The sequence below is a fragment of the Trachurus japonicus genome, chromosome 14 (genome assembly GCF_045865225.1).
Source record: "Trachurus japonicus isolate A0001 chromosome 14, Traja_1.0".
NCBI classification, from domain to species: Eukaryota; Metazoa; Chordata; class Actinopteri; order Carangiformes; family Carangidae; genus Trachurus; species Trachurus japonicus.
Window position 1 is genome coordinate 29,383,990 of NC_140920.1, and position 6,058 is coordinate 29,390,047.

The window sequence follows — 6,058 nt, forward strand, 5'->3', positions numbered from 1 at the left end:
ACACCAGGTCACTTTCTAGGTGAAAAAAATACCCTCAGCCTAGAGTTGGGTATTGATAAGGTTTATTTCAATACCGATGCCAAATCGATACCTTCAAAACAGTGATTGCTGAAGAATACTTGAGATTATAAAGAAAAAATCATATAACTGAGATTTGGTTTGAACGCCCACAGCCCTTTGCTGTGTGTCATTCCCCCTCTTTTTGCCTCCCCATTTCCTGTACTATATCTCTATTGTCCTGTCAATTAAAGGAAAAAAGCCCCCCTCCCACACACACACACACACACACACACACACACACAAAAGAGTTAAGTTGACTCAGGAAATGTACAACAGAGTAGTTTCATGTCTGATCTGCAGAACTCCCAGGTTTATGTGCAGATGGGAATTTCCATCGACAGTGCACAGAAGTAACATTGTAGAAATGTCTGTGATTTCATTACATCTCATGTTTAAGAAGAATTCTAAACAAACTGTTAGAATTAATGTAAGACATCATCATTACATCAAGAGCAGCTTTTCATCTTGTCAGTAACGGTGCATGGGCAAGTGAGGAACAGTGCAGACTTTAAACTGTCTATTTTCACTTGAACGTATTGACATAGTTACACCAAGGATATGGGTAGATACTTGAGTATGTAGCTGAGTATTCAAAGTTTTTATCTCTGAAACTCCAGTTGAACCCTCATGTCCTACAGATATTCTGTCTATTATTAATTAGTGTGAATGCTGGAAGCATTCACACTATTGTTATTCAAATCTTTATACTTATTATTAGGGCCACGGGCAATCGCACCGGGCACTGATCCCTACAGCTATGAAATAGCTGCAGGGACCAGTGCCCGGGCGAAGCCCGGGCACTACTGTTATTGTGTGGATTTTTTCCTAGTTATTTTTCCACTTCCGGCCAACTTTCGGTTCGCTACTAGTCCTGCAACTCGAAGAGTTGCAGGACAAATTATATATCAAAATGTGCGTCCTGATCGGGATCGGTGTGCTATTACTTTTCTCAACAGTGTACGAATTATTCGCGACGTAAGTCGCGATTTACTGCGCAAAATTTTTGCATGTAAGTCAATGGGACGGGCGGGAAAAAAAGAGCGAAAAAGACCAATCATTGGAGTTTAACAAAAGTCTACTGCTCAGGCATACTTTCACCTAGAGACTCCATTTAAACTTTAAACAGTAGACACAAGTCTTGTGTATTGTCGTATTACTCCACGTTTTGATAGGTCATATAGTTTTTGATCAATCCCTGATCAATGACCATGATCATTTTTGGAGAAATTATGAGTTTATAATGGGTGTGTATTGCATAGAATGTTCGTGTCAGAGTGCGTGACATCATCGGTTAGAGTGGGAGAGAGTGAAGAAACATTCTGTATTTTTTCTGGATAAACTGTGAGCACGGCCACAATTTACACTCTACAGACATAATTTTTTCAGAATTTGTAAGACAAACTTGTTATCTCTCATGTCATGTGCTCAAAATATCAGAGAGACTTACAGAACTTACAGAATCAGCCTCTGAGTGCGGCCACGTCTGTCTCTGCTCCTCATTGAGTCCAATACAAATATTTTCTGAGAGGAGCAGAACGGCCTGATGTTTTAAAACTGCCAGCGTCGCCAAAATATTTACTGTAGAAACACCAAATCGTACCGAAATTTTCAGTAAGTCCTTAGAGCAACGTTGATCTGTGTTTTGTTCTGATAGGAGTTACCGTTTTGTCATGCTAAGCCTAATTGTGAGACCGGTTTAGAGGCAGAAAATGGCTCTTTTTCTCCACGTTTCTGTCTGTCTCAGCCTGCGGGGGCCCCTATCGCCGTGGTAACCTCTTTGATCCTCAGGCCAGGGCTCGTTAACTTCATAAACAATCCACCTGGCGCTCGTTTAAATGTTTCTAAACACAGACACAGCTAAATCAGACTGACACAGGATGCAGCTACTAACTAACTATGTGTCAAGTCAGTCACACACAGACTCTAGAGCCAGCTTCATGTGATTACAGTCACACACACACACACACACACACACACACACACACACACACACACACACACACACACACACACACACACACACACACACACACACAGTTAACCTAATGTGGTTACAGCTCCTCCATATCAGTGCTTATAGAAAGATGATCATGTGTCTGTCTGATCAGCTCTGTCTTGACCTTAAGATCGTGGGTTTGATTCCCATGTTGACAGAGATGGCACAACCCGCAGTAGCTCCCGTGGCCCATTCAAAATTTCCCGAGAGGAAATTTTCTAGTTAGTGTGAATGCTGGAAGCATTCACACTATTGTTATTCAGTTCGGCCATTTTCTTTATACTTATTATTATTATTCTTACTACTTTCACCCTTTTTCAGACATCTTCTACTCCTTCATACTTTGTGCTATTTCAACCATTCATATATCAAAACGTGTGGCTTTTTCAGGACAAGGGTGCTATGACTTTTCTCTTTTATACTATTTATACTTTTTAAAATATTTAACTTTTTCTGCAATTTTTTTCCCATAGGAATGCATTGAAAACATCTTCAAACTTTTAAAATCTTCTTACTACTTTGAACCTCTAAAACTTCAGCATACTTTCTCCCACAGACTCCATTTCACTTTTAAACTGTAGACAAACTTTTAATCTATTCACATATTACTCAGCTTATTAATATCTTCAACAGTTTTTAGGTATTTGGCTGTTTTAAAATCATTAAAATTTTCGACAAAATCCAGCTTTATAATGGTTGTGTATTGCGCTTAACGAGCAGGGCTTAGAGTGAGTGACATCATCGTTAGAGTGAGAGGGATCGAAAAAACATTCAGGATTTTTTCTGGATAAATTGCCAGCACGGCCACAAATTAAACTCTAGACACATGATTTCCTCACCGGTTTGTAGCCACACTTGTCGTGTCTCATTTAATGTGCTCAAAACAGCAGACAGACTTACAGAATTGTCTCAATGAGCCTAATTGTGCAGCTAGACCCGCTCCAGTGGCTCATTGACTTCAATATAAAAGTAGGAGCTGATTTTTTTAGAAAAGCAGAAATGCCCCCCTTTTCTACCTTGCGACCCTGAGAAAAGTTTTTGCCCTACAAACATTTAATGCACATCAATGTGCTCAGGAAGGTCTCCTCTCCCAGTAGTCATGGCCACATTCTGATAAGTGTTACGGTTCTCTTTTTATGGGCTGTTTTGGGAAGCTGCACAGAGCTCAAATCTCTCTGCTCTGCTCTGCTCTGTGTGCAGTTGGTCCAGCTGTAGCGGCCAGCTCGTTATCATGTCTATTAATAGAACAAGTGCAGGTGCAGCCTGGCCGCTCGTTAAGATGTTTTTAAACACAGCCCCACACACATGATAAACCAGACTGACAGAGGATGTCCACGCACAAACACAGGCATCACACTCACACAGACAGACACACACAGACACTCACACACAGTCACACATGCATGCATACACAAACAGACAAACACACAAGCACAACACTGTTCCACACAGTATAATGTAAGCAGTTAGTTGAGTCACCATGGTAACTTCTGAGGGCAGGCTGCCACACAGGTGTAATCAATCAGATCATTAGGGAGAGAGGAGTTCTGTGGCGCTTATCAACAGTTTTACTTTCTGCACATGTACACACAGACAGAGAGACCGTCAGACTCACACACCCAGACACACACACAGGTTTTCAGCTCACATTCATCAACCTCTCAATTCTTTTATACTTTTGATGTAAACATCTCCAACAATTTATATTTTTCTCATGAATTTCAGTTCAGATGTTTAGTCTTTCCAACTCTATTAATAGTAGTACAATTACAGGTGGAGCCTGGGATATAGGATGCAGCTTTTAACATGTGTCAAATCTATCTATCTATCTATCTATCTATCTATCTATCTATCTATCTATCTATCTATCTATCTATCTATCTATCTATCTATCTATCTATCTATCTATCTATCTATCTATCTATCTCTTTTTTCAAACCCTTTGTCTCTTTTTTCTCTTTTTCTTTCCTTCTTTTACTCCTTCATTTGTATTTTACATAACTTATTTCTATATTTCCCTCTCTATCTATCCATCCATCCATCCATCTACTTCGTTCTATCTATCATCCCCCTCTCTCTTTTTCTTCTTTCTTTCTTCTACCCCATTTCTTTTTACTTCTTTGTTTCTTTCTACTCCTTTTCTCTTTCTTTGTTTCTACCCCATTTCTTTCTTTCTTTCTACCGCTCTCCGTATATCTCTCTCTTTCATTTATCCACCCCAATTTCTTTCCTTCTTTCTTACTACCCCTCTGTCTCTTTCATTCATTCTCTATTCTCTTTATCTTCTATCTTTCTGTTTTTCTTTCCTTTGTCTTTCTCTATCTACCCTTCTCTCTGTGTCTTTTTCTTTCTTTCTTTCTTTCTTTCTTTCTTTCTTTCTTTCTTTCTTTCTTTCTTTCTCCATCTACCCTTCCCATTTTCTTTCTTTCCTTCTGTCCTTTTCTTTTTTCTCTCTTGTTCCAATCTTTTTCTTTCTTTCTACTCCTTTTCTCTTTCTTTCTTTCTTTCTTTCTTTCTTTCTTTGTTTCTACCCCATTTCTTTCTTTCTTTCTTTCTTTCTTTCTACCGCTCTCTGTATATCTCTCTCTTTCATTTATCCACCCCAATTTCTTTACTTCTTTCTTACTACCCCTCTGTCTCTTTCATTCATTCTCTATTCTCTTTATCTTCTATTATTCTGTTTTTCTTACCTTTTTCTTTCTCTATCTACCCTTCTCTCTGTGTCTTTTTATTTCTTTCTGTCCTTTTGTTCTTTCTTTCTTTCTTTCTTTCTCCATCTACCCTTCCGATTTTCTTTCTTTCCTTCTGTCCTTTTCTTTTTTCGCTCTTGTTTCTTTCTGTCTTTCTTTCTTTCTTTCTTTCTTTCTTTCTTTCTTTCTTTCTTTCTTCAGCTCATTTAGCATTGTTTCAACAATTTATTCAGCTCATTCAGCATTGCTTCCAGCATTCACACCATTTCCATTCTTGGAAATGTTTTTTCTAGTTAGTGTGAATGCTGGAAGCATTCACACTATTGTTATTCAAATCTTTATACTTATTATTAGTGTGAATGCTGGAAGCATTCACACTATTGTTATTCAAATCTTTATACTTATTATTATTATTATTATTCTTACTTCTTCCACCCTTTTTCAGCAGTTTTCTGCTCCTTCATACTTTGTGCTATTTCAACAATTCATATATCAAAACGTGCAGCTTTCTCAGGACAATATTGCTATGACTTTTCTCTTTCATACTATTTATACTTTTTAAAATATTTAACTTTTTGTGCAATTTTTCTCTCATAGGAAATACATTGAAACAGTCTTCAAACTCTTCAAATCTTCTGCTTCATTCAGCCTCTAATAGCTTCAGCATACTTTCAGCTACAGACTTCATTCAACTTTTAAACTGTTCACAAACCTTTCAACTATTCAGCTATATCTCAGCTTATTGATATCTTCAACAGTTTCAGATATATGTATAGTTTTAAAATCATTAAAATTTCTGACAAAATTCAGATTTAACATGAAAGTCAATGGGACGGAATGTTCGGACGTTGGCAGTTGGTAGAGTGACAGAGGGTCTAAAAATCCTCTCACATTTTTCTCTCTATCCTGCCAGTACGGCCACAGATTACACTCTACACACATAATTTCGGGCATGCTTGTAGACAAGCTCATCCTTGATCTCTTCATGTGCTCAAAAAACCAGAGAGACAAACACAATTTAAACTGGGAGCCTCCGAGTGCAGCCATTTCCCTCTCTCCTCTCATTGACTCCCATTCAAAAGTAGTCGCTGATTTTCTAAACGTCCCAAAGTTTCCAACCTGCGACACAATCAACAATTTTTACTCTAGAAACACCAAAGTGACACGGACGCGTTCAGCAAGGTCTTATGGTTCGGAAAATGTAAACCTTTTGCTCGTACTAAGTACAGATTTGTCGTACATTAGATCTGTTTGAGGGTGTCACAGAGCAGTTAAAGCCTATGGTTAAAGCAGCCACCATACCTTAAAGCCA